Source organism: Seriola aureovittata, chromosome 19 (genome assembly GCF_021018895.1).
Source record: "Seriola aureovittata isolate HTS-2021-v1 ecotype China chromosome 19, ASM2101889v1, whole genome shotgun sequence".
Taxonomy (NCBI): Eukaryota; Metazoa; Chordata; class Actinopteri; order Carangiformes; family Carangidae; genus Seriola; species Seriola aureovittata.
The window spans coordinates 6,013,139-6,031,472 of record NC_079382.1 but is presented as its reverse complement, the minus strand read 5'-3'; the positions used below and the strand labels follow the sequence as shown (position 1 = coordinate 6,031,472).

General features: G+C 40.6%; 1 protein-coding gene across 8 annotated transcripts in view; it reads left to right on the top strand.

The window, feature by feature from the left end:
* LOC130187347 (neurexin-3b) overlaps positions 1-18,334 on the top strand; it is a 283,686-nt gene that overhangs the window by 93,188 nt on the left and 172,164 nt on the right. The gene's annotated exons all lie outside the window — the stretch shown is intronic.

The window sequence follows — 18,334 nt, the reverse complement described above, 5'->3', positions numbered from 1 at the left end:
GAAAGGGTGTAGGATTATTTTCCCTGACTATGGCAAGTCACTCTTGTGAAACCTTATGATGTAACATTAAATCACTGGAATACAGCTTTGTGTTTCATCAACTACTACTGCCAAACATTTCATGCAATCCAATATTGCTGAGATGCTATGATTTGTACAGACAAAATAAACACTCGGGGAGCGACACCTTAGCCTCCGGGAGCTTCGGATGAGCTTTTGTTGTTTATTTCTTTCATTTCCTTCATTTACATTTCCTACATTAGATTAGTTGCAGTCCAAAAGTGAGATGTAAGTTACAGATTGCACTGCTAAAAATACAGTTTCCTTTAGATTTAGGAAAAGTTTCAGCATAAACAAAGATACACCAATATCTCTGTATCACATCAAGTTATCTCAAGGCACTTTTCTAATGGAGCAGGTCTAGACAGTACTCTTTATTACATTGATTACAGAGACCCAGCAATTCCCACCCTGAGCAAGCACCGTCCATCCATCCATGCATCCATCCATCCATCCATCCATCCATCCATCCATGCATCCATCCATCCATCCATCTATCCGCCCGAAACAGAGACCGAAACCGCAATACCAGCACCCATGACCTTGTGTCATGATACCGGAAGACGGAACCGCTAACCCCCCCAAATTTATTTCACAATCAGCACTATTACATATGTAAATCACAAAATGATCATACTATTTAAAGTTAAGCAAGCTCTATATTTTGCTAATATTACACATTACACCTATTTTATTGTCTTCTAACTGCGTGTGTCGTGATTATTTTTGGTCCGATCATGATCGACTGATCACACCTGCAGTAAAAGTTGGGCTCCTTTAATTATCTCAAGAAAAGACAATAACTCTGAAAGTGCACACTCCCTGGCACAGTCAAGTCAGCAGTGTGGGATCACACTTGGGGAACAGTAATCCCTCTGGTGTTTTCTGGGTATGCTCTGTGGTCAGGCCTGAACAGCCTGAACTACCTCAGCTAGAGCTCCTGTCAGTGCGAAGGTACAATAGCTCGATAGCGAAGCCCTCTCAGTTTGCTGAACTGCTCACTTTGTCACACACAGTGAGGCCGGGCCACCCTGTGGAGGAATCTCATCTCGGGCTGCTTGTGTCAGCAATCTTATTTTTCAGTCACTACCCAAAGTGTGTGACCACAGGTAAAGGGTTGCAAAGCAGACTGAGCAGTAAATTGAGAGCTTGGATTTGTAGCTCCCTCTGTGAAGACAGTCCTCAGTGCAATTCCCCCTGTGGTACAATAAAAAGCCTGCTTTATTTCAGCGCTTTCACTTTCACTATCTCCGCCATCTCTTGTTAATAACAGCTCACATATGCTGAGTGATCCAACTTTTTTTGTCTGCTGTCAGACTCAGATGTTCGGCTTCATCCTGACTGTTTGACCCTAAACTGTGATCTGCACATGGGACGTCACCGTCTGATAAAACCAGGAAGACAACGTCATCTGCAAATAGCACAAGGTCTGGCTGTTGGCGAACTATATTTACAAATTAGTCTGATCACATTAGCTTCTATATTCTCTAATGATCGTTTGTATTACAGTTCAGGGTAGAATATTTCTGAAGCTAACCCGGCAGCCCTTGAGATGATGAAATTGCTCTGATTTGAAATGTTGGGTTTGAAATGACGTGGTATTTTCTTTATTTCAAAATAAATGTGCAACACTTTGGAACAAATGGAATTGTATTAGTAATGCTGGTACAATAGTTTATTTTCCTCCTTCTCCGTGCTTTTAAGCAGCCCCTGGAGCTCCCTGGTGACAATATCAAACAACTACTGAGATGTATTCACACATGGCGCTCGCTATTGATCTCAAGCACACTATATGGTACAACAGAGAATTGTGCTTGTATGATGAGACAAGGGGTGAAATGATAGAGATCAGTGCTCACCCGGGGAGTGCAACAAAGGTTATACATTTACATTACAATGATTGGCCTTTGCTGGTGACTTTGTGCTGGAATGTAAATAAGCTCTTTTGTCTGTCTTTGTTCGGATCAGCCTACACTTTTTTGTGATATCCTTTAACTCAAATGGGTTTCCTTGGCAGGCATTGGAAGTATTTGTCACATTGTATTAGTATTTCCATCTATAAACTCATGAAGTCAAAGACCTCTCATATCAGCACAACCAAAGTCAATATATGTGAGTTCCTCTTTTAATAATTTTGACTGACTATTCTTTTATGTGTCAATAGTGCGGGTATGAACTACTAATACTAATACTAACTAATGCTGCTACAGCAAAAGCAGAATGTAAGGATTTACATTACAGTTTTTCTATTTTCAATGTCCCACATTAGTTCTCCTTCAGTTAGGTGTATATACATTAAGATTTAACAGCCTATAAATCCGGCTCTCGTGCCATTGCATAATTTACTGCTACTACATAACATCTACGTGCAAGAACTCCTCCTCATGCACCATTGTTGATTTTTTTTTTTTTTTTTTCCCTAACTGTAGAAAACCCAGACCTCATTGAAGTAGTTTCAGCACGTTTTGCACTGATGATATTTTTGGAGCTCAAATAATGGAATCATCAGAAATGAAAGTCTCAAGATAATTTCATCATATTTGTATTGAACAGAGCACATCGCTCTGTGTAATTTCTTCTCTTCCACTGGGAGTTAAAAAGCTAGCAATTTTCTTACTCTGTTTACCAGAACGAAATGCAGCATGACAGATATTTTAGCCTGTTTGAGGAGATCAAAGATCGTACAAGGCGATAACTAAGAGACAACAGCGCTTTGTGTCTGTTCTCAGTTTTCTACCTGGTATCTCAGCCAGGTTTGGTATACAGACGATTTCTGTCTCTTATCTTTGGTGTCTCTTGTTTTTCTTTTGCCATGTGTATCTTTTTCATTCTCTTTCTTCAAATCTCTCCCTCTCTTTTACTCTATGTATCTCCCTGTTCTCCCTCCACTACTGTTTCCCACAAACACACACACAAGCTCCTTCTGTTTGGCATGTCTTCTTTAACCCAGCCCATGAGACACGACAGCACCTGTGATCAGAGTTCTGCCGTGGTATCACAGAAACAGATGTAGTGTCAGCATGGGAGCCAGTCACTGTGTGTGTGTGTGTGTGTGTGTGTGTGTGTGTGTGTGTGTGTGTGTGTGTGTGTGTGTGTGTGTGTGTGTGTGTGTGTGTGTGTGTGTGTGTGTGTGTGTGTGTGTGTGTGTGTGTGTGTGTGTGTATATGCACATACGGAATATCATGTATACGGAGCCATGAATGTCAACATTCGCTATTTCTGTGTGACCATATGTTTCTTTGTCTGCGCTCTGTATATGTTTGCATCCATTAACATGATTAGCCTTTTTTATGACCGCTGACGCTCGTGGGTGAGTGTGTGTGCGCGTGTGTCTTTGTACCAGCCAAGCAGTGTCAATGCCCCATGCAGGAGTGTGATACCGGGGCCCTGGCCCCGATAGACCCCTCTCGTCTGGGTTGTGACTGGAAGCGTAGCCCCGCCAAAAACCCATCTGTCTGTGATCTGAATTCAAATAGGGCAGCCTGGCTCGGTGCGGCCCCAACAGGCACACATGCCGAAGAAAAAAGAGGTGCTGCTTGCTTAAAATACAACACTGTGCTTGTGTATTAACATAGTTTGAGGGGAAATTATTGCCCTCGCACACTGTTGCAGTTCGACTGATGAGGCTTGTGGAATTGATGTGTTAATTATTTATTTTTGTGACCTGTTTTTATTGTTTTCTTATGTGCCAGCTTTAATCATTCGCCTAAGTGTAAAAAGGTTGTTTTTGTAACTTAGCGCTCCATCTGCAATATGTCTAATTGGGTTGATTCAGGAGTGTACGGGTGTAGTTCAGAGTAGTACTTTAAAAATTGATGCTGAAAAATGATTTTCTTCTCAAATAGCCTGCAGTCAGATCCCCAGAAAGCAAAGAGAAAGGAAATCATTACGCTGCTGTAATGATAATGTTTCAAGGTGGGCTTTGTCCTCTCTCTCATCTTTGGGAGGCAGCTCGAGGCTCTGTTCCTTTTTGATTGTTACATTCCATTACATGAAAAGGTTACCCAAATGTTATTCCCCATAAGGAAAACTCAAGTACAACAGATTATTCAGGTCGTATTTGAGTCGAACTTGTAAGAGGTGACATTAATTCAAGACTACAGGGAAGTATATTTGATGTCATGCACTGACTCTGCCAAGAGACGGGGAATCATGTGCGCTGCCTCCATTCAGCAAGCGAGTCAGTCATTCAAACAGTCAGCCAGGAAGTGAGGCTTTGTGTTTGTAAACCATGTGTGGGTCTGTTTGTGTGGGTGTGGGAGCTTTTAGGAAGCCGGGGGTGTTGCTGACAGTCATTGGTTGCTGAGTGCTGTGCAGCTGATAAAGTAGCCCAGTTAATCAGGTAAATAGGCCTGTAATGAAGTGTGTTTGTCTGACGGTGTGCCAGCCCAGCGCCAAGCGATCCCACTGAGACTCTCCTCTTTCTGTCTTTTCCGCTGCATCTACACACACGCACACTCAGACACCATCAGACTCAGATACACAGTCAGGAACACACAGACACAAACACAAACACACACACGCACCAATCCACTGGAGACAGATTGGTTTGTGTCTAATGCATATTGCATTTTCCCTGACAAGATGCCACCGCCCACATACAGTAAGTGCCTGTGTTTTCCCTACTGTCAGTGGAGAGCAGTCGTGATGGCTCCGGGCCTGAGCTGATGGCTGGAAGTGTGTCCACAGCGGATCAGTGGTGACATCACTCAACATAGCGCTGGCTTCTTCTTTCTTAATGTTTGCGCCGGAGGCGATACGCCACCTTAACTTCCATCCGTTGACACGTTGGTTCATTCATTTAATTCTATTCAATTTACTTTTAAGTCGCATTTATTTATATGATTAATTGATTAATTACAAGAATTTTAGGTGAAATCGGTCAGGCTCCTCTAGTTACCATTTAGACAAGTTTTTTTTTTTTTTTTTTGCGCATTATTACATTTCTGCCTAAGTTCATACACGTCTTAATCGCATCAATCACACTGGTTCTCATAAAGACAGAAACACCACAAGACACACACCATGCAATTACCTGCTCATTTTGCTCGATGTTCATTCATAGTGGTAGAGAAATAATAGGCTGCCACATGGCTTTTACAGTTTAATCATAGGTTGCAATTGCAGAACAGAGATTGAATGACACTGATGCTTGTCACCTTCCCTAATAGAATCTTGTAACCTGAGTATAACAATATTCTTCTTTACCTTTAGCTTGTGCATGAAGAGTGAGAAAAGGTTTACTTTCACAATAAAAAGCTTCATTTTGCAGATGATTTGCTAATCGTCTTTTTCGTGGGTGATACATTTTTCCCCACTGCAAATGACTAGAGAAATAAAATCATATACTTGAAAGAGGTGAGGTGACTCCTAAAGTTCACCACAGTGTGATAATACATTTCATATGCAGCAATCTCTTGTTCACATAAAAACTTTATGGTTAACCCTTAATTTGGCTGCAGTCTTAACATGATGGGGGGGGGGGGGGGTTATGGGAATAAGGGCAGAAATATTGTTGGGTTGTGTTCTCCCACTGCACCATCTTTGCACCCATGTTGATAACCTATTAATCTTTAAAAAGAAATCTTTCACGAACCCATTTGTATTCAGATGGGGTCAGTTCCTCAGATATGCTCAAAGCCAGCTCCAACAGTGTTAGAGTGGCATAATTTAAATGCTTGTCTAACTTCCTTTCCCACCCACAGAGGGATGGGGGGGTGAGGGGGGAAGAAAAAAAAAAAACATGATCTTTTTTGAAAGTCTCGCTTAATCCTTGAGCCCTATAATAACCCTTGTGTAATTGCAAGGCTGCTTTTGTGTGAATAATTTCTTAAGGTCAGGTACCAATTACCGCTGTATGATTTTGGTTCAACACGTCGACATGTGTACATGTGCTGTATAACCTAACCCATTATATTTTTCCATAATTTATTTAAAACCGCCACTTTTTGATAAATACCAATAACAAATACAAAAAACTCAGCACACATGCATACTTGTCCGTGTTGTATCTATACTGTATATATGTTGCGTTCACATGAAAATATCCAGTCAGACAATGAATCTACAGTATGCTGATGTTACTGTATCTTTAATGTCACCTTTACATTGAGTACATTGAGCATTTTCTTGTCATATTTTTTGGCTAAGCTGTATGAAGTTGTGACCTCTAGTCTAGTTTCATGCTAAATGTAAGGCTGTCATCACCTGTTCTAACTTGTGGTAAAGGAATGTAATACAGTGTAATCCATGAAAAACATGTCTCTTACACTCAAGGTCTCTTACATTCTTCTGATCTAGTTTTGAAGCTCCGTTGTGTTTCGGGGCTTTTGAGATACAGATTAAAGAGAAATGGTCAAAAATCAAGCAGGAGGATTTTAACTACTACCACTCCAAAAACAATAGATCTTACATTTCCCTCAATGCAGCTGTCTTTCAATATCACTTCAAATCAATGTCATGATTATTTCAGACTTTCACCACGATTACAATTAATGCTTGATCACTTCGGCGCTTATCAGTCTCTCTGTCTTTTTTTGAGCCATACACTCTTCATATTCAGCAATATGATTGTGTTCCAACTGATTAAATAAATTGGTGATGTTACCTTTAGTCGCTATTATGTTGCTTTCATCACCGTCTGGTAGTCATGACTGATAAGACCCAATCAGGATGTGAGGCAGGTGTCTGCATCATTTTCTCCAAAAGTCTCTGTTTCTGTACGACTTCAACACGACCCCTGAAGTTTTCAAACTACAACGCGTTTGTTTCCTAAAGTTTCCGTTTCAGGGTCTCGAATATGCCGGAGTAGTGGACGACGGGCGTAAACGTAGTGAACAGTGATGTGTTTTACGATTAAAGTAGCCCTGAGGCTCAGTTTGTGCTCACGTCATCTATATCGTCAGCTTCAGTGTTCAGTATTTATTTAAGGGGACAGTTCATGAGCGTATTGGGGAAAGTGTTAACCTAATTAACCGACATGAACAGGATTAAGTTGTGAGAAGTTGTAAATCTTTTTCTGTTAGCCCTAGTATCGCCTACTATCTGGTTAATGCGCATGTCTCTGAAACTCTATAGTTTTAATTTGTGATGCAGAGTCAGTCATCTCCAAGCCCAAGCTCACATTAGCCTCTCAGGTTTTAGAAAGCTCCTCCAGTAGTTGCCAACTCCCTGACTGCTAAACTGAACCTATTGAGGAAAATCAATGACATGATGACAGGATGAGTTGATTTGTGCAGTATAAAACTCCCATCTAACAGTTGACAATTTGGTTTGAATAGAAGAACATCACTTCAATGTTGATAACAGTGGATATGTCTGAGTACGCGCTGCACAGCCACTCACCTTTCAGCAGTTTTTCTTTTTTTCCAGCTTAGCTGTTGGCATTTGGAGAAAGCCATTATCGCTGAGTGTGATAGAATGAGATGTACAACTGGCGCCTTCCAGATACTTTTCCACTGTTATCATAAAGTAGATATCCACACAGAGAAGGGAGGGGTGCGGAAGCCTTTAGAAGCTGAGGAATCATTTGGTGCTGCCCATAGCTTTGTCACTTGAAGTGAAAATAGTTTCATCTTCCTCTTCACTCACCAGCAGACAGCTGAATTTGTAGAAAACAACTGAGCTTGTGTTTGTGTTTCTCCCTTGGGTTGTCCTTCTTCTTAATGAAGTGATCCTATTTAAAAGAAATCTACCACACACCTATGACCCCTCCCCTTCCTCTCCCTGCCTGCTGTAACTCCCTTTTCACCTTCGCCTTCTCTCTCACCCTCCTCTTTTCCCCAGCCCCACTTCTCAGCATAAACGGGTGATAAGCACCTTTGCCGGGACATTTATCTCAGCAGACAGAGAAAATGACACTTCAAGGTCTGCCCTGACTAACAGGCCAGTGCTTACATACATACACAGGACAAACAGGGGCAGAGTAAAATGGAGGATGACGAAGACAAGGGAAACGGAGAAAAGAGAACGAGATTGAAAATACAAAGGAAGGACGCTTATACAAATTAAGTACGGAGACGGATGAAGGCAAAGAATTAGCTGGAGAAGAATGGTGGAGCAGTCAGAATGTGATAGAAAGAATTTCAACCCAGCAGTATGATTCAAATATTGTTTAAATACACCATTATTACTATGTTGATGAAAATAGAATAGATTTTTTAAAAAGATTTAATAGATTTATTTTGCTTTAAATTTTATAGTGTGCCATTTTGAGCCGCGTACAGGCGGGCAGTGAAGGCTGTAGGCTGGCCCTAGATGTGGTAAGTGATTCGCATCATTTAGCACATGATGCCTCTGTGGTGCACTGCAGGTGGTAGATTTGAAGCATCAGCAGCAGCTGCACCTGCACTTCCTCATTACACCTAAAGTTACTATATCACACTCACTTTAGAGTGATAATAGTATGTCCAGTACTGTAAGTGACCGCTGTGCTTCATATTTTATCTATTCAACCTGTCTGCGTGGTATATTTTCTCAGCCCTGGAAATATTTGTTTCTCTTCTTGGGGTGCAGCTAACAAACATGCAGTGTGATTGACAGGCGTACACCTCCTGAAAAAAAATACAAAAGAATATGTCGCCATATATCAAGCTCAATGATGAATATAGTGTATTTCCTCATGGGAAAAAAAAAGATATATTTTCAGGAATTGTTTTACTAAGTTTAGAATAAATATGTCAAGGTGCTCTGACACACTGCTTGAAATCTTTAGTGCATGCTGAGTCTTTGAAAACATGTCAAAACATGTACATCTGATCTGATCCTTCCTGTTGCTGCTGTCTTATGTTTGAATAGAAAATCACTCATCTTTCTACAATAGGCAATGTCAAAGTGAAGCCATAAATGCATCATATATTGTCAGAATATTACAGTCTGACCATGTAAATAAACATTTGGCTTTTCTGTTCTTACATTCCAGCAATTTGCTTCTTTTTTTAATTTAGTTTTTTTCCCCATTTTAAGATTCATAGCTGCACATATACTCAGGGAAGCCTAACTGTTGAGATTCTGTGTGCTCGCATGTGTGTGAGTTTGTATGTTGGAGCTGTTTTGCAGTTTTGCAGCCTAGGGAAGCATGCTAAATTAATCCTATTTCATTTGAAGCTGAAACGTGCCTGTGTTGTGCTGGGTGTAGAAAATGCCCGGGCCCTGCATATTAAAAAAAAAAAAAAAAAAAAAAAATTCCCATCCCCAACCGGTCCCAACAATGAAAAACAGGCCCCTCTATTCACTTCTCATCACAGCTTTGTTCCACTTGTCTTTTAACACTTATCTGCTTCCCGCTGTTGAATAATCGTTGAATTGAGCAGAATAATGAGTTTGGTATCTTCCGCATTATCAAGCGTGTCACATGTTTTTTTGGAGCCGAGTTCTGTGGTTCGGCTATTGGCACAATACTGTGCTGTGACTTGGAAGGTTTTTATTTTTTTAATTAATTTTTTTCTCCCTGAAATGGATTCATCCACATTTCACTATCCTCTTATTCTTTCCCTCTCCATTTGCCGAGATGATGGTTTTGCAGAGAGACGCTCCTAAGTGATTGGAGGTCATGTCGATTGAATTTTAATTCTCGTGGATGCCAGCTGTGGCAATTTTCGCTGAACACATGCAGAAGAAATACAGAGTGAAATGTCCTCTCCTCTCCTGCCGAGGAGATTTCAGTTGCCTGCCATTAAAGATGGTGTTTCCTGCCTGCGGCGCCAGAAGACAGACTCATGGCGAGCTGACAGTCATCCTCCTGTGCTGGAACAGTATGCCAGTAGTGCCTGACGCAACTCAGCTCCACCGATTCATACAGTACATGGAAATGAAAAAGGAACAAGGAAAGGCTGAGGTAGTAGTGGATGGATGGAAGTGGAGTGGGAGAGAGAGAGAGAAGTTCAAACTGTTGACTGAATTGCTGAAAATGCCAGAGAGGCAGCGGTAGAGAGACAGAGATTTGTTTGACAATGTTTACCCTGGAGAAGAACAGATCCTCCTGCACTTTAAAAAACGATCTGTTCGTTTCCGTTTTTTCGCTGCTTGGAACATTATGCTGTTGCTCCCTAATCCCCATTTGTAATTAAATGTGTGCTTAGGAGCTGTACTGGGTTATGTAAACCCTGACTCTCATTGTGGCACACTATGCTGAATAGGGAGGATGGGAATGTGCTGCATCCATCTTCCCCCCTGCTTTCTGTGTCTTGTGTCTCATTTCATTCTCTTGTTCTTCCAGACGCGCGCAAACTCGCCCTCTTCCCTCTGTGTGGCTGTCCCACTCACTATCACACACCCATACACGCACGCACGCACACACGCACACACGCACACACGCACACACACACACACGGAGCAAGAGCGAGATAGAAAGAGAGTGAGAGCACACAGAGGAAATCAAGCCTTCAGTGTTCGGCCATCTGAGAAATTGACAAGTCTCCAAACCTCTCAGGGCGGCAGGGAGAAGGTCTCCCAGAGAGACTAACTGATTTTTACGATAAAAAGAGAAGAAATAAATAATAGTGTTTTGCTGGCTGTAGTACCTGGCCCTCTCTGGGGTAGTATTTGCGATTCTATGTTTTATAAAACAGCGTGAATTTGAATTTTCATATGAGATTCTCATGCTTGAAAAGTCACTTAATTTTTGCAGCATGATACTGAAGTCTACTATAGTTAATGCAATGCCAGATAGCTTGATTGTCATATTGATTTTATTTGCTTTTCCCATAGCTCCACCTTTACCTCCTACTTATTCAATCCCCCTCCTTTTCTTTCTTCGTGTTCTGTCCGGTCTTTTGCTCTTTCCTCATCGCCCTTTTCCCATTTCGTTGCTGCATTTTTTTTCACCTTCCTCCTTCTTTTTTCTACCGCCTGCTCATGCCTCCACCCTTCTCATCTCCACCCTGTACATTTCCTCACAGCTCAAATGAGAAGCTGGTGTCAACAGCAGCTGGCAGTCTTTGACTTTGCTGCCCCCTGATGGAGCTGTGCTTCACTGGTTGTGTGTACATATTGCATTTTGTTTCTATCTGTTTAAATATTAGAGTTCTCTTTGTCAAGGATAGCACTGGCTTTGTTGAAAGTTAGTGAGGTAGAGCTTGTTGCAGCTAAACACACACTGGTGCGTGCCCACTGTGTCAGGCTAAGCATCTCCTCTGGAGTCCTATAACGGTAGGTGCTGTACATTTCATTTGCATACTCAGTGGTTTAAACGCTACAGAGGAGGCACAGCTCAGTATAGCAGATGTGGAGGAGTTTTACAGCATTATAAGCCTGTTCCATTTGTTGAACATGCTGCTGCAAATGAGGCAGATCAAAGTTCTCCTGGTAGAAGAGTTCAAGTCGGGTTTCCCGAAATTTAGAAAAGCTGGGAAAAAAGAAAACCCACAGGAGAACTGTCTGCTCTTCCCGCACACTATCTCCCATTGTACATATTTTAAACCGTACTATTTACAATGATACTGTTAGCTTTGCTGTTACAGCCAGTAGTGAATGTACCGGCCTCACACACACACTCACAGTCTGCTCTTCAGATGATCTCTTTAATCTCAAGTATGCTTTTAAAATCACCCTTCCCTTTTTTTTTTTCTTTTTTTCTTTTTCTTTTTTTTTTTTTTACCTTAGTCACAAAACACATCACAAAAACATTAACATTAAATATATTTACTGATTTATCTTTATCAACCCCTGGCAGATGCAGCAACAAAATGCAGTCAAGGTGGGAAAACTCAGCAAAGAGCAAACCCATAAATCAAACTTAGTTTATCAGTAAATTCTCCCTGCAGACGATCCCGGCGGCCTGTAAAAGGTGCAGAAAACTTTGCCTGCTTTTATTTTCACAAAGTTTATAGTCACCAGCTCTAATCATAAGGGTTGGGGGGGAATGGACATCTTGCCCTTTTTGCCCTGAAGTGTTTTTCTATTACACCATTTTCTAATGGGACACTTCCAGTCTTCACTTTTGCCCTAAAGTCATAACCTGACTGTCCCTCAATTTACCCTTTTTGACCTCAGTGAGCCTTTGATTAGTTCATGTGCCCCCCAAGTGCCCTTCTGTTTGGCCCAGGTGACCTTATGGTTGGCTCAAGTGCTACTTTGGGTTCTCTCAACCTGGAAATAACTCCAAGATTAAAGCTAACTCTCTGCCTTTAGAGAGTCTGTTCACATGTTCAGGTTAATGCACAGGTATTTGCAGTTTGCAGATTGTTCTATATGTGTATGTTTGCTTTTGCACCCAGTGACCCATGTATTCAGCTACCCACTAAGCTGAAGTTTTACACCCATAAATCATCACAAACTGTCATTAATCATAACGTCAACAGCCTTCAGGTCAAACACAGCCACTTGGCTTTGAATAATCCATCTTATGGTGGCGTGAGCTACCAGAGCGACTGTTGAAGAATGCCGTTCCAGCAGTGGGGTTAAGCCAACAACACCATGGGAATGATGAAGTCCTTGTGATGTTCCTGACCTAAAAATACAGCAAGAATAAATAGTACAGTTATGATGTCCATTACAAAATCATACTTGAAATTTAATGTGCAGAGGCGTGTTTCAGAGACCGATTGTATCTCTCACATGTTGATAAATCTCTACGGATTTACCTTATCCCCGCCTAAAGCCTGTTCAATATGTCTGATGCACAAAACCGCTTACTGTTTCATATTGACGCTACACCAGCCCTTGTGATTTTTGATATCCTGATAAATTCATCTCAGCCTGCTTAGGTTGAGCACAGCAGAATATTTGGTAATCCCCATGAGTGTACTGACCTCTCCCTGAATTTTTACTGTCTGAAGGGGATGTCATTCTTCAAAGTGCTTCGTATGTTCTATTTCCTAAATCTGGGTTGAGTTAGAACAGAAGAAATATAGAGGAGATTAAAGAACAAAAAAGAAATTTGGTTTGTGACCTCGTTACCATGTGTCCATGGATACCACAATGACATGGTAAAGCTATACAATATTTTAGTTGTCTTAGCTCAGCCTGTGAATATTTTAACAATAGATCAAGTGACTTTATCTAATATGAAAGAGTTCACTAGTAGAGATCAACCATAAATGAGTCACCCAACTGCACCAAGAGCTTAAACAACCCCAAAATAAGTAAGTAAATATATAAAAAAAAAAAAACAGGTTATAGCAATGACTGACAGGTGTAGGCTGAAGCCATAGCTCATAGCTCCTACCCTTGTCACTAAGTAAAATGAACCAAATTTCTGAACAAGCCACATTGTCATTTAGTCTCTGGTTTGGCTTTATCGCCTGCTCATTCTGTCATTATAAACCCATTTTCTAGAAACAGCCATTTTCAGCAGGATACACTGTGTGCTCGCTAGCTAGTGCTGCTTGTACCCAGAACTAAGCAGCGGACAAAGTTAGCGACTAGCTAGCTAGTGAATAAAGATGAAGATGTAACTAGCAAGCTAGTGAAACAGATATTTCCCTCAGGAGTTGGTGGAGACCAAAACTGAAGTAAGAGGAAAGTTGAGTTTTCGATTTGCATTCATCACATGACCAGAAACATGACAACAAATGAATATTAATGTTGCTGTGTCAGTTGGATGTGTCAACACGCAGTTTGCTAAAGTGTTAGCCTTAACAAGTTATGACTGTGTTTTTAGCTTTTAGCTAGGTTGGTTCTTCTTCCCTGAAATGGCAAAAAACACCCAAATTTATTTCATGCAACCTCTCACACAACATAGTGCTGTGGGAAATGTACATTTTGACATTGAAAATGACCTATATAATTCATTATTATCAGCACTACGTTAGTTAATCATCAACTCAGCAGTCAGTTTGTATGTGTGTATGAGTGTGTTTATGTGAGTTTGTGTGTCTGAGAGAGAGTGTGTCTCCAGAGTGAATCACGTGGTGCGGATTACTGTGGATAACATCCACAGCCAACAGCCTCCTCTGTTGAGTGCAGGCATTTCCTACTGTCTTAGTGTGTACACACATTGTGCAAAAACACAGTGCAAACACACCCACACACACACTGTATATGTACACACGAAAGGATACAAGGACACACTTAGTGTCTGTAAGATTCTTCATCGATGTACTTATCCTTGCTGTCAGGATGAGGATGTGATTTTTGATCTTTAAAGGTTGTTGACAGCAGACTTTAAAATGTGTGTGTGTGTGTGTGTGTGTGTGTGTGTGTGGGAGAATGGTTGACAGGCATTCACATTAAACTCCACAATGACAGTCAAGGCCCTTGTTGGTTTGTTTATTTAAAACAAAGACTTGTCACTCTGGTAAGGAAAAAAAAAAGATTAGATAATCCTACACAGTTACAGCCAAGGCAAGTAAACAATGGGAACACAGACAGAAAAAATGGAGAGAAAAAAAACAGATTTCAGAGTTTGAACAGGACTATAGTATGTGTGTGTGTGTGTGTGTGTGTGTGTGTGTGTGTGTGTGTCTGTGTGTCTGTGTGTGTCTGTGTGTCTGTGTGTGTCTGTGTGTGTCTGTGCTGAAGAGATTTGACTAGTCCACTCCCCCCTCTATACCCTGAATATTTGTGAAGCTTCTCACTTAATAGCTTTTCTCCTCCTCCTCCATCTTCTGCTTCAATTGGACTGCTAATTATGTAAAGTGTGTGGCTTGCTGGAAAACACACGCATCCACACATGCTCTCACACGCACAGACTGACAAGTAGCAGCTTAATTACCATCTGAAATGACATCCTCATTGCTGCTCATATCTCTCTTAAGAAATACCAAGTTACAGAGCAGCACATACTGAAGCTACAACTGTGCCACTGCGTTTTGTATGTGTGTAAGGTTTCATAGAAGTTGTGTTGTGCAATCAAACAACTCTAAACGAACACACACTAAACACACACTGTGGTTACATGGAGTGCAATCACCTGCTGTATCTTGCTGAGACCCGTTATTAGCTTTGCATTGGGTATGAATGACTATAATCACAGCAGCCGTCTTCACTTTTTGCAGAGATTGATGTTTAATTCTGCGCAAATGTAAAGTGATGTTTGGTTCAGCAGCTCAGCTGCTTCCACTTCTTACAGCTCTGACATTGCTATAGGACGCTTTGCATGATACTATAACTTGGTCTGAGATACTGTGATACCTGACTAGCTTAAAGGGAAATTTAGGTTTCATGTTTTTTTGCCATCATTCCTATTGGTATAATTACATTATACTTACCAAGTTAATTACTGAAATCAGCTAGAGTGCAAAACGAAGTCTACTGGGGCAAAGGATAGGAGTGGTCAGACTATCTAAGAGGGTTCAAAGAAATAGTTTTGGGAAATAAGCCTCTGTGCCTCTTAGTTTAATGAAAAAATCACTCTGTTAAATATGAAGCTTAGCAGGCAGCTAGTTAGCTAAGCATAGCATAAAGACTGGAAACATAGTTTGCTTGCTGTCTGTCCCAAGGTATCAAAACACAAAAATCAAAGTGTAAAAAAGACAATGTGTGGTTTAGGGTTATGTTTGGGACTATTTCTTGGCCAGGAAAACTGACTTCCTTATGTCTTATTACTTTTATGTTGCCAGGCAACCTGTGAAGTTTATGACTTGCACATTACCTTGTAAAACCACAAATGGTCATTTTGTTACACTCTGGATTTCGAACCTCCTGTTTTCTGCCTTTGTTAAGCCAAGCTAACCTGTGTGGTTCAGCTACAGTTGCCATAGCTGGAAGTTTTTCTGTCCAACAGGCGTTTATTATCAACATTCTATGTGCACTCACCTTCGGTTTACCTCCAAATAAGGTCATTTACGTAATTTTGCTTGTTGACTGCCTCTCTGATCATCTGACTGCCTATGCTCTTTGCCCCACTATCTACTATCATGATAGAAATGGCCAAAAACTACCAAAAAATATCCAAGTTGTAATGAGCTGAACCTTCCTTTAAAGGGTTTCACACTTTTGTAAAAAACCAACATCTGGTAGAATAGGTTCAATATGTCCAAGACAAGTTGTTTATTGCAAATCATGGCAGTGTGTCACTCAGAATTTGATGTTGTGAGAACAGGAAGGTGTGCTCAGCACTGCAGGGCTGTCGGCAGGCCCACCAGTATGAACCTAGAAAAGGAGGACACTGCTGAGTGGAGTTAAGAGTCAATGACCAACACAGCTACAGCTGGTGTGTTTGTGTCTTCTTTACACTGACTGAGATCCTTGAGTCAGTATCTTTCTGCAGATTTTTTTTTTTTAATTTTGATTCAGTAATCACTACCAATAAATGAACATTTTGGTGGCCAAAAACTAGGGAGATGACATGTCAACATATTTTACTTATTGCCTGTGTTTGTCTTATTGTTTGTAATTAGTATTTTATTATTGTTTATTAAGTAAGTATTGTATGAGGCAGAGAACTGATTCTGTCCTGTCAATCACTCCTTGTCAGTTAGGAGTTGAAATTTATAGAGATTAAACTCATCTCAAACATCTTCAACCTACCTTCAGGGGTCCTAAATAAAGTGGGTGTATGTCTTCAAAATAAATTCAGCCTTTTCCTTGTTTTGGTTTTTCTACCACTCAAAGCTTCGAGTCATGCAGTGGGAATAACATACACCGAACTGCAGTCAAGCAAAAACATCCCCACTCCTTTCTAAGACAATAAAAAGCTATTTGAATACAACACAGCTGATCCCTGCTGAGAATAATCGATGACAGTCAGACATGATGGGGACTACTTTGCCCCAAAAAGGATGCTGTGCACCAGCAGACTTCTAAAATTGACTGCTATTATGTTGTGGCTTACTTAAAAAGCCAAAGCACAGCGTTGACTGTGGAACACTACAGCACATTGTTTATGTGGTAGGAAGATTTTTTTTAACTGATTCTTGGGGGTATTTTGCAACCATAAATAGTTTTAAAAAAAAATTATTTGATGTGTTTTTATTTAGGCATTTTCAATATTCCATGGTTCTTGATTAAATACTTGAAAATTTAATGACATTACATCAGCTTCAGCTGTACTTAGCGCTAATTAGCAAATTTTGAACTTGGTAAACATTATATCCGGTAAACATCAGCATTATAGCTTGGTCATTGTGAGCATGTTAGAATCCAAAAGATAGCATTTACAGCCATTAGCCATTAAATGTGGCTGTATATTTATCTTATTTCCAAGTATTGTTACACTATAGTGTATTTCTCTCACCTGTCAGATCCCAGTGGTTTATCATTCTAACCTGTGTGTCAATAAAGATATTAGAAATGTCAATGAATTCCAACAAAGGTCTGTTTTAGACCTTGCGACTTCTATAAAGTAATGTATTTCGAAGCTAGTAAACTATTTTATTCTTTAAGAAATGACACGTCCATTTCCAAGAATGTTTCAATAGAGCTCCAGTGTCACATTCTCGTAGCCACAAATCTCAGAAATAGTTTACCTAAGGGTTTGTGCTAAGTGTTCTAAAACTCCAGAGTGGACATCACAGTTTGTTTTATATGGTGCTTTTCACGTCCTTCCTTGTCTCTTTGAGTTTTCTGAGCTGCAGATTGACTCTCACCACGTTTTTTTTTTTTTTTCTTCTAGTGTGAGCCTGGGACCTGACCTGGCTCACAAATCAATATATGCCTCTGTCAGTTAGGAGATCAGTCTGTGAACTGGCTGGGATGCATGCATGTGTGGATATTTGAGTCTTTTTTTTTTTTCTTTATGTGTGTGTCTGTGTGTGTGTGAGAGAGAGAAAGAGCAAAGGAGACACGGAGAGGGAGGGAGCCTGTGCAATTTAAAATTGAGTAGAACAATGGTGAGCCAAGGTTTCATTATCCTCCAGGCTACTTTACCCACACAGTCGACAGCTTGTTCATAGAATGGATTTTACAACAGCCCTAAAAGCAACACAGACAAATGTTGGATTTTTATAGCAGAGCACTTCTTGCTGAGATGAATGGTTTAGTGATTTCCCTCTGCTTATACATGAATTTTGCAACATATCGCATGAATTTTGACATTTAAGTGAAGCAAAATCCAATAGTACTTATAATGCATTACCGTTTGCATGAGTAAACATTTTTCTCTACACATCCACCTGAAAGTGGCACTTTATTCAGTAGACCCTGAGTAAAAAAAAAAAAGAAATAGCATGCAGCATGTGACATGTGACATTGCATTGCTTACAGGTACAACCCCTCTCTCGTGTGATGTTCACCTACAGCCTCAGCAGTTCCCTGGATGCAGCCAAATGGTGGTGCATTTCAGAGGCCACAGGGCTATTTTTTCTTTAAAAAGCTGAGGTGTCAAAACAGGTATTTCATGGTTGGATACCCTTTTTAATCTGTCTCTCTCTCCCCAAGAAGCTTCCAGTCTGCT